General features: G+C 35.5%; 1 non-coding gene across 1 annotated transcript; it reads left to right on the forward strand.

The window, feature by feature from the left end:
• The first annotated feature begins 7,966 nt into the window (after positions 1-7,966).
• LOC136221146 (small nucleolar RNA R71) lies at positions 7,967-8,073 on the forward strand. Its single transcript, XR_010684932.1, has one exon. It is a non-coding gene; the product is annotated as a small nucleolar RNA R71 (small nucleolar RNA).
• The last annotated feature ends 3,946 nt before the right edge of the window (positions 8,074-12,019 follow it).

A 12,019-nucleotide genomic window follows, 5' to 3' on the forward strand; every position in this document is an offset into this window, starting at 1 on the left:
CCAAAAAGTGCAAAACTCAAATACTTGTGAAAGAAGAACACACAATTGTCCTTAATCAACTTGCTCGAAGTGTTTTTAGAGTCAAAAGAGGTTTGATCGGAAAGATTTTGCCAAAAAGAGTTATTGTCAAAATCCCGAGGCTTATCATAAAAATCACTAGTAGGGAAACCAAACATATTTCCCATAGCCTCATAATCTATGGTATAGGTAGTACCATTATTCCGAAAAGAAATTTCTGTCCTCTTTTTGTTCATCTTTAAAGTAACCAAAAACTCAACCACATACTCTTGAATTTGGGGAAAACGCATAGAAGCAAAAGTTTCCCACCCCAAAGTCTCAATAAAAGCATCAATTTGAGTAGTGAAGTTCAACTCCCTTACCGAATCAAAATCAAGAAACTGCATGTCCACGAACTTACGATTGGCGTGTGAAAAATGCTTGAAATGTCCAACTTCTTCCTCGGAAGGAATGTCGAAATAAGCCCCGCAACTAATACGAAGGCGATTAGCCTCAATGACAGCCGGCTTGTGTCCAACACGCTTTGCTCTAGGCTTGGTTATGGTGTTTAGGGTGTAGAGAAAAAGATGAAAAGAGAGAAAAACTTGAGGTTGAAGATGAAGTAGAAGGTTTGTATGGAGACTTGAATTGAAAGGTTTAGGTGATTGAAAAGGGTAATGATGAAATTGGGAAGAGTAAAAGTAAGATATTGGGAAGAGGTTAGAGTAGGGGATTGGTTAAAATTGGAGGTGATGTAAGGTTTGTGTAAGTAATAGGTATATATAGGGTTGAATAGGAAGATTAATAAGTAGAGTAGGAATAGGAATAGGAATAGGTAGAATTGGAATAGGAAAAAGGTTGTAAAATAGGCAAAAATCCAAACTTAGGAGTGCATCATCGTCGCGTGTCGCGACCGAGGACGGTCATCCGCGGCCGTGAATCGCGTTGTGCAGCGAATTTTTTTTCCTGAATTTTAGAGGGATTTTGCTGAAGTTACTGAGAACGTGCATCCGCGGCCGCGAATCGCGTGTTTCAGCCAATTTTTTTCTTAATTTTTGGGGGAATTTTGCTGAAGTTACCGAGAATTTAGTCATTCTCGGCCGCGGATCACCTCGTGGCTACCCAAATTCTTCATATTAACTCCATTTCGTGCAATTTCTTGATAAATTCTATCTTGAACTCCTTGAAAATGTTATCGGTACTTAAAAACACAAATGTAAAACATTAAATGATAAGGAAAACCAAAGGTTTATCCTTATTAATTGGAAAAATAAATGAAAATGCTTTAATTAATGAATGTTAAATTAAGAATAGGAAAGGTTTGGAACTCAAATTAATTGAAGTATTTATGTTCATTTATTAATGTAAGTTAAATGAATCTTTATTTAAGGAATTTGAACTTAGTTATTAACATTTAATTAGTAATGAATGCTTTACAGTTTTATTTAATAGATTCATAAGTGTAGAATAATGAGTTTCCATATAATCAAAAGAGATATAATGCAAAAGAGAAAGTTTTATTGATTTAGCAATATATACAAGATATTTACAAACAAAATAATCAAAGCTATGCTAGAAATTCGTCCATTTCAATCAGGATTTTCTTAGCCCTATAGCGGTCTATTTTCATCTGCACGAAGGCTTGACGTTCTGGTGCAGAAAGAAAATTTGGGCCTGATCGAAAAACTCGTTTCGCTAGACCTTCATATTCTAAAAATTCATAGTCTAGTGTCGGGAAAGATTCAGCATCACTCCAAGGAACAGAAATACTTCCCTTGGTCCCTAGTATTATTCCACATATGATATTACCGAACCCAACCTTCTTAGCCTTAGATCTAGATGCGGCAACAGGACCCTCCATCAAAATCTTTGAAGAATCAACCACGTTGCCTTGAAATATATCGCCAAGTACATAAAGGTCAGTTTCTTGGACGACACTACTGAACGTGCGACCGAACAGACTGTGACTCAGAAATTTATGCAAATATAGAATAGAGTTGGAATAAAAAGACTTATTATAGGCAAGTTTAGGGTTGAAAGGCCAGATGCCGGTGAGCATTCGCCAAATATCAGTGGATGTCATGTCTCTTCCATGATGACGTTTGGTAGTATCCTTCAAGGGAAAACCAAACCAAGCATGCAATTCAGGATATCCAAAAGTGAAAGTTTTGCCATCCCGACGAAAACTAAGACGCACCCGATGCTTGTTAACAAAACGAACCGTACAGAAGAACTCTAATATCCAGTCTCCAATTTTAGGAAACTTCATATCAACAAATCTGGTCCATCCTAAACGTTCCATGTAGCGACTCATATCATCTTTAATTCCCAACTGATCGTTAAGAAAGTCATCCATGTATAGCATTCCTACAAAGAATGTGTATCGAAGCTTCAAGAAGCGCCTTCCCTCATCATGATTGAAGATAGGAAAGTTACATCCATAACGCTCGGATATATCAATACGTTTATTGCGTGAAGCAACCACTTTCTTAGGATGAGTGTTTGTGGAAGTCATGGTGTTTGGAATGAGTAAGGAAGAAAGGTTCTGAACTTAATTTCTGGGTAGAGGAAATTGGAAGAAAATCAGTGAATTGTTCTGACAGAGATGAAAAAGAAAGTGACAGAAAACTGAACCTCTAGAACCTATTTATAAAATCCTAGGATGAAAAAGAGGTGTTGTTTTGAAGTAAAAAGGCATGAAATCAGACCTCTTAAAAATGAAGAAACTCAATTTTTCGTTTCTGAAGAGTTGTGTCTGCTGGAGATGAAGAACACAGGTCTGATTTCTGCAGAAATTCAGCGTGTCGCGACCGAGGATTCTGACCCGCGGTCGCGACACGCTGATTTCCTTGCGGAAATCAGGCGTCAAAAACCCCTAATCTCTGATCCTCGACCGAGAATCCCTATCCTCGGTAAGTTCAGAAATTTTTCCTGTCTAATTGAAATCTATTGAAGTCAGAATTCTCAACTGAGAATCCCAAATCCTCTGTAAGTCCAGAAATTTTCCTAGCTAACCAGATTTACCCAAATTCTCAACTGAGAATTCTAAATTCTCTATAAGTTCAGAAAATTTCTCACCTTCTTAAGAATTCTAAATATATGAATTCTCAACTGAGAATTTCAAATTCTCAACTGAGAATCACAAAATTTCTTCTAATTCACATTAAATTCCTAAAAATTAATTAAAATCATGACTTGAATATATATTTTTTATATATCTAAATTTCTAACATAAAATGATATAATCAAAAACAAAAAAAAATAAAATAAAATAAATAAATAAATAAATAAATAACTATGTGTAGAAAAACGAAATGATTTATATGTCAGGAAATTTTGTTACGAAATTAGTTCCTATTTCGGAAATATTTTCGTAATAAATTTTACATCGATTACCATTAACTTTGAAACGATTACCGTTGGTTTCCTCAAGTTCTAAAGAACCATAGTCGAATGTTTTGACGACTAAATACGGTCCGGTCCATCTGGACTTAAGTTTTCCTGGAAATATACGAAGCCGTGAATTAAATAACAGCACCTTATCTCCAACATTAAAGTTTTTGACTTTGATCTTGGCATCGTGCCATTTTTTCATTTTTTCTTTATAAATCCTCACATTCTCATACGATAGATGACGTAACTCATCTAACTCATTCAAATTGAGCAAACGTTTCTTTCCTGCTTGTTGTAAATCAAAATTAAGTTTTCTAATAGCCCAATAGGCTTTATGTTCTAATTCTACTGGTAAATGACATGCTTTTCCATACACTAAACGATATGGAGTCATTCCTATTGGTGACTTAAATGCAGTACGGTATGCCCATAGCGCATTATTGAGTTTTTGTGACCAAACCAATCTTTTCTTGATGACGAAACAGTTTTCTCTAGAATCCATTTGAGTTCTCTATTTGAGATCTCCGCCTGACCATTAGACTGAGGATGGTATGGCGTTGACACGCGGTGGCGTACTCCATACCTTTTCATAAGCATATCAAAATTTCGATTTATGAAATGGGTACCGCCATCGCTAACAACGAATCTAGGACAACCAAATCTACAAAATATATCGTCAAGAAAATTAACAACTACTTTAGAATCATTCGTAGGGGTTGCAATTGCTTCAACCCACTTCGAGACATAATCAACGGCTACTAATATGTAAGTTTTACCACTGGAAGGCGGAAAAGGTCCCATGAAATCAATTCCCCACATGTCGAAGATTTCGACTTCCAATATGTTTTTGAGGGGCATCTCATCTTTCCTTCCTAAATTTCCCGTTCTTTGGCATTTATCACAACGAGTAATAAATGAACCAACGTCTTTAAACATCTTAGGCCAAAAGAAACCACATTCCAATATTTTAGCTACCGTTTTATTAACTCCATTATGTCCTCCATATGAGCTGGAATGACATTCCGTTATTATAGATTCATATTCATTTTCTCCAACACATCTCCTAATTATCCCGTCACCACATGATTTGAATAGAAAGGGATCTTCCCAAAAATACTGTTTAATATCGAAGAAAAATTTCCTCCTTTGTTGGGAAGATAATCCTTCCGGAACAATATCGGTTGCAAGATAATTAGCAAAATCTGCATACCATGGTGATATGATACTTTCTATTTGATAGAGATGTTCATCGGGGAAATCATCTCGTATACCGATAGTTTCACCTATAGGACCGTTTTCATCTTCTAGTCTCGATAGATGATCAGCGACAAGGTTTTCTACTCCCTTTTTGTCTTTAATTTCTATATCGAATTCTTGTAACAACAAAACCCATCTAATCAGACGCGGTTTTGCATCTTTCTTAGCAAACAGATAACGTAAAGCTGCGTGATCTGTATAAATAATAACTTTAGATCCTAGCAAGTATGACCTAAACTTATCACATGCAAATACTACGGCTAACATTTCTTTTTCTGTTGTTGTGTAATTTAACTGTGCACCTGACAATGTGTGACTTGCATAATAAATAACATGTAATCTTTTATCCTTCCTTTGACCTAAAACACATCCTACAGCTAGGTCACTTGCATCACACATGATTTCAAAAGGCAAATCCCAATCGGGTTTAGCAATTATGGGTGCACTAACTAAAGCTGTTTTCAATGTCTCGAAAGCTTTAATACAATCTTCATTAAAATCGAAGGTTGAATCCTTCATAAGCAAATTAGTAAGTGGTTTGGAAATCACAGAAAAGTTTTTTATAAATCGTCTGTAAAAACCTGCATGTCCTAGAAATGATCTTACTCCCTTGACAGTTGTTGGTGGGGGTAATTTTTCTATTACTGAAGTTTTTGCTCTATCCACTTCTAATCCTTTTTCAGATATTTTATGACCTAAAACAATTCCTTCGTCAACCATGAAATGACATTTTTCCCAATTTAATACTAAATTCGTTTCTTCGCATCTAGAAAGAACTTTATCTAAGTTTTTTAAACATGCATCAAAAGAATCTCCATAAACTGAAAAATCATCCATAAATACTTCCATGATATCTTCGATGAAATCATTAAAAATTGCAGTCATACAACGTTGAAAAGTTGCTGGTGCATTACATAGACCAAAAGGCATTCTTCTATATGCAAATGTTCTATAAGGACATGTGAAGGTTGTTTTATCTTGGTCATCCGGGTAAATATATATTTGAAAGAATCTGGAATAACCATCAAGAAAACAATAAAATGCATGACCGGCTATCCTTTCGATCATTTGATCGATGAAAGGTAAAGGAAAATGATCGTTCCTAGTTGCCTTATTTAGGTTCCTATAATCTATACAAACCCTCCAACCAGTGGTGGTTCTCGTAGGTATTAATTTACCTTCATCATTCCTTACTACAGTTATGCCTCCCTTTTTGGGTACACAATGGATTGGACTAACCCATTCACTATCCGAAATAGGATAAATGATTCCATTGTCTAAAAGTTTAGTAATCTCATTTTTGACTACTTCTTTCATGTTCGGATTTAAACGTCTTTGTCTATCCACTTTAGGTGACTTATCTTCTTCTAGGTGAATCCTATGCATTACAATACTAGGATTAATTCCTTTTAAATCTGAAATTTGCCATCCCACACTTCCTATTCTATTTCTAACAACTTCTTTCAATTTTTCTTCTTGATTTTCTGTTAATTTGTTAGAGATGATTATAGGTAGAGTATCACTTCCGCCTAGGAAAGCGTATCTCAGATGGTTTGGTAATTCTTTAAGTTCTAATTTAGGTGGAACTACTACTGAAGGCGGAACTGGTCCATCTTCTCGAATCAAAGGCTCTGGGTCCTTATCTTCTAATTCTTCACCCATTATAGGTTATATTATTTCTTCTCTTTGAACAATGTCATTAACACATTCTTCAACTAAATCAAGCTTCATACAAGCGAAATCCTCCATAGGATATTTCATCGCTTGATTCATATCGAACTCGATCTTATCGTCACCTATTCGTAAAACTACTTTTCCTTCCGACACATCAACTAGAGCACGTCCCGTGTTCATGAATGGTCTACCAAATATTAGCGGACAATTAGCATCATAAGCAAAATCTAAGATAACAAAATCAGTAGGAAAAATAAATTTATCAACTTTCACTAAAACGTCTTCAATTATTCCATATGGTCTTTTAGTGGATTGATCCGCTAATTGCAAAACCATATTGGTACGTTTGATGTCTTCTTCTAAACCTAATTTTTCAAAAATAGATAATGGCATCAAGTTTATACTAGCTCCTAAATCACAAAGACAACTTGGGAATTCCATATTTCCCAATGTACACGGAATGGTAAAGCATCCGGGATCTTTAAGTTTAGTAGGTAATTTGCTTGATACTATCGAACTACAATCTTCAGTAAGCGAAATGGATGAAATTCCTTCCCAACTAATCTTTTTTGAAATTAAATCTTTCAAGAATTTTCCATAGTTAGGAATTTGCGTAATTGCATCGATGAATGTTAAATTTATATGCAAATTTTTAAGCTTATCTAAAAATGATAAAAGTTGTTTATCATGGTCCTTATTTCGGACCCTGTGTGGAAAAGGTGGTTTTGGTACAAAAGGTTTCGTACTAGAGTCAATTGGTGTATCTTTTTGTTTTAACGTATCTTCTTTGGATTTTGGTAAATCATTTCCAGGTAAAGTTGAATTTCCGGGCATTTCCGGACCTAAATAGTTTTTCCCTGAACGAAGAGTGATAGCCTTAACATGCTCTTTCGGATTTTCTTCCGTTTGGATGGGAAGACTTCCCTCTTTGCGGGATGGAATTGATTTAGCAAGTCGTCCAATTTGAACCTCCAAATTATGGATGCTAGATGATTGGTTTTTGATAAGCTGATCGAATTTACTTTCGATCCGTTTAAAACCATCGTCTTGATTACTTACCTTTCCATTCATAACATCTATAAATTTGTCGATTTTTGAAGATAAAGTGCTAATCGTATCTCTTGTTTGATTTTGATAATTATTTACACGATATTGATTAGCATTTGCATTATTATTACTATTACTATCTTTCCAGTTAAAGTTAGGATGATTTCTCCATCCAGGATTATAAGTATTAGAATAAGGATTAGTAGTTTGGTTTTGTCCTTGGACAAAATTTACCTGTTCTATCTCATTCATACCTTCGTAATCAATGTCTCTCTGGATTGGATCATTAGGATCGCATGGTGCCATAAACTTATCAATTTTGTGCGATAAGGCAGAAAATTGAGCTTGTAACATTGCTACTGGATCAAGATTCATTATACCTTTAACCGATGATGTATCTGAGGATGATGGTTTCGCCGTTGGTATATGTCCACGCTCTGCGGGCCACATACTGCTGTTGATTGCCATTTCCTCCAAGAGTTCTCTTGCTTGGGCGGACGTCTTCTTTATAAATAACCCTCCAGACATAGCATCTAATGAACCTCTAGTTGTAGGATTTAATCCATTATAGAATGTCTGCATTAAAAGTGCATCTGGCAGTTGGTGGTGTGGGCATAAACGTTGAAGTTCTTTAAAACGTTCCCAAGCTTCATAAAGAGTTTCATTATCATTTTGTGTAAAAGATGTCAATTCTTTGATGACTCTTGCGGTTTTTGCTAAGGGAAAATATTTTGATAAAAACGCTTGGGCTAATTGGTCCCAAGTTTCAAATGTTGCAGCAGGCATAGAAGTTAACCAAATTTTTGCCTTATCCTTCAAAGTGAAAGGAAAGAGGCGAAGTTTGATTGCTTCGGCTGTTACATCAGTAATTTTAAAAGTATCACAAATTTCTAAGAAATTTGTCAAATGTGCATTAGGGTTTTCGTTAGGTAGTCCATAAAACGTTACGTTGTTTTGCAACATATTAAGCAAAGCAGGCTTAATTTCAAATTGATTTGCGTTTATACGGGGTCTAACTACACTATTAGTTACACCGGCCATTCCTGGCCTAGCATAATCCATAAGTGTCGGTGGATCGGCCATATTTTCTGGCTGGATTTTTTTGGTTTTTATGGGTGTTTTGTCTTTGTTTTTGTTGTTTTTCTTGTTTTTCTTAAGTGTTCTTTCAATTTCTGGATCAAAAGGGTCTGGTGGTGTGCCCGAATTTCGCGAACTGCGCATGAACTTGAAATGGTTACACGAGCCAAACTACCTTCAAAACAAAATTGAAAACAAATATGTTATATAAACTGATAAATAAATAAAATATAAAAATTGTATAAAAATAATGTGTAAACCTAGATTCGAAAATAAAATACGAAAAATAAAAATTTTGTCAAAAATTTTGGCGTATCCCCGGCAACGGCGCCAAAAACTTGTTGAGCGATTTCCGCAAGTGCACGGTTTCGCTTGTAGTAATAAAAATATCGATCCCACAGGGATACGTTTTTTAACGAAAAACTTATTTTTGAATCTGTTAATTTCGAACTTGTTAGATTTATTATTAATTGTAAATGAAAAGTGAAATTTGTCTAATTGAATTTAGGAAAAATAATTGTTTAATTGAGTTTATGAACTTTGAATACTTGAAAAATGCTGGAATAAGATTTTATATTTAGAATAAATCGATTGTTAGAAAGATCTTCTGATTGAAGGATGAATTTTACAAAACAGGAACATTTAGAACTTTTTAGAAAAACAATGAATGTATTCATTTGCATTAAGCAAAGAAAACAACTTAAACTTTGTATCAATTATGATGATGAAATAAATGACGGAACCTCTAATTAATTGGCTTTGAACGCGACAAAACCCTTTCGGGATAGTTGCCCTTACTCAAATTAAAACTCTTTCGAGGTGATAATTTGCCTAAGTGTTCAACAAAGTTTCCTTGTAATGATTTTGAATTCAACTGCGTATTAATGAAAACACCAGCCTCACTTATATTGGATTGGTTACCATAAGTGCTGCATAACGATTTGTCGAATAGAACGGACTTTATTAGATGAAATATAAATTGATACAAGTTTACAGAGAACATGGAGCATCGAGTTCTTCGAGGGCGTGCAAGTGAACGGCTTGATCGGTTCCTTTCCTTGGGTTTCCTTAGAGGTTGTCAGGCTCAGGGGCGAACACTCTACTCAATCTTCTCGCTGTAACTTCGTAATAGGGATTCGGTCGGCCACTACCATGATGCAAACTAAAACTGGAACAATGTCTAAACGCTACTGAGTTGTAATTAAACTATAAACAATATGTGTACCTCATCTTGTTTTGTACAGAATCTAATTTCTAACTCTCGAAATGTTTTTACTTAGAACTTAGACATAAGTTCTATGCTCTGATTCTATATCTATATTATAACATTTCATTGCATTTTTCTCAACATCAACTCTTTATTTATAGATGTTGAAGGGTTGTGTTTGAAGTGATGTATCCGTTGGTTAAGAGTCGTGTCCGTTGTGAAAGGACGTCTTTATCCACTTGAACGAACGCGTTTCTTGGATTTCAGCATGTGTTAAATGCTTTTGGCAAATTTTCTGCACTTACCGAGGATAGGAATCCTCGGCCGTGAATGACGTAGCATTAAGCTGAACGTTGGACGAAGGGGAGAAATGGCTAAACCACGCGTGTCGCGGCCGCGGGTTGGGGATTCACTGTCGCGGCACGGTGAGTTTTCTCACTTCTTTGCTTTCGTTCGTGTCCTCGACTTGGTGCTTTCGATTTACGTCGTCTTTGACTCCTTTTGTAGGGTTTTTCTTCTGTTTTTGATCCTTTTTCGTTCCTATTTGGATTTTACCAAATATTTAGGTACCTTGCAAGAAAGAAAGATATTCGAGAGTAAAAGTAATCTAAACAGATATAAACAACATAAATTTGTAATAAAAATGATGTAAATGTTAATGATATTTTAGGTATATTTTGGGCTTAACACTAAGTCAGTTATCCAAAAGAGGATGAGTCATACGCTCGAGGCAATATGTAGTAGACAAAGGGATAGAAGAACTACTGAAGGCTAACTTCTTCTAGGAGGTCTATTATGCAGATTGGTTGACAAACACCATCGTGGTGAAAAATAAGAACGGTTCGTACCAAATATTCGTAGATTTCACTAACTTGAACAAAGTTTGTCCCAACGATAAATATCCTTTGCTGAATATAGACCACCTTATGGATTCTATTATAGGGCACGAAGTATACTTTTATATAAATGTCAAGTCTGAATATCATCAGATTCCTTTAGAACTTACTCATAAGGATACTTATTGTTACAAAGTAATTCCTTTTGGTTTTAAAAGTTCAAGTTCTTTATATTAGAGGGTGATGAATACTATATTCGAAAGGAAAATTGGAAATAACATAGAACACTACATGGATGATATGATCATCAAGATTAAGGATCAATCGAGCCATATATTTGATATTTGAAAAACCTTTCAGACCCTCAGGAAAAACAAGCTCAAGCTCAATCTAGAAATTGTACATATATTGTAGATTCAGGGAAGATTTTGGGGTTCGTGATATCCTAAAAGGGCATTGAGGCAAACCCAAAGGAAGTACATGTAGTGCTATATATGAATTCTCCAACATTCCTAAAAGAGGTGCATAAGCTGAACGATGTGACTAATGCCTTAGGCAAACTTGTATCCTGCTCTCTTAGAAGATGCCCGCCCTTCTATAAAGCAATTAAGAAGACCATGAAGTTCAAATGGACTAAGGAATTTCAAGCAGCCTTCAAAAAAAATCAAAACATTCTTATCATCACCACCTCTGATTAGTTGCCCAGAAAAAGGGGAAACCTTATACATTTATCTAACAACCATTGACGAGACCGCATGTTTGGTTATAGAGAAGTGGAATGCCAAAAATATCTGGCATATTACACTAGCAATGTGCTAAGGGTTACAGAGTTATGATATTGCAAGATAGAAAATGTGTCCGTAGAAGTATTGTCAGCCTCTATCCATTTGCGGCCATATTTCCAAGCACATACCATAATAATCAAAGCTACTTTCCTATTGCGAAAGGTGTTGCCGAGACCAGAAACATCTGATAGATTTGTAGAAAGGACTGTCAAATTGGGAGAGTTTGACATAAGGTATATACCTTGGACAACAATCAAAAGTCACTGTGTGGTTGAATTTTCAGGAAAGATCCTTAAATCGCCTGATGCAACGGGAGGGTGGGAGATGTTTATAGATGGGCACCTTTCTCGAAAGGTGATGGTATCATAATGTGGATATAGATCGCAGGACCGAATGGCATCCAAATCTCATATGTTGCTAGATTTCCCCACAAACAATAATGCAACTGAATACGAGGTCATTATCTATGGAATATATATCCTCAAGGAGATAAGACTAAAAAATATGTAGACTTTTACCGATTCTCGGTTTATCGTAAACTAGATCAACAAATGCTATAAATAAAAGATGCTGATGCGAACCCACGAGGAACAATGCCTCGAAAACCCGACAACTAGATTTGATCCCTAGGAAAGCTAACGAATCAAGGTCGGACAGAAAAGAACCCTTACAAAACTAGGTTGTAAATACCCAATCCCAGTCTCCAACAATTAAGGATTTAATCCCGAATTGTTCAAAGTAGTGCT

The sequence above is a fragment of the Euphorbia lathyris genome, chromosome 2 (genome assembly GCF_963576675.1).
Source record: "Euphorbia lathyris chromosome 2, ddEupLath1.1, whole genome shotgun sequence".
NCBI lineage: Eukaryota > Viridiplantae > Streptophyta > Magnoliopsida > Malpighiales > Euphorbiaceae > Euphorbia > Euphorbia lathyris.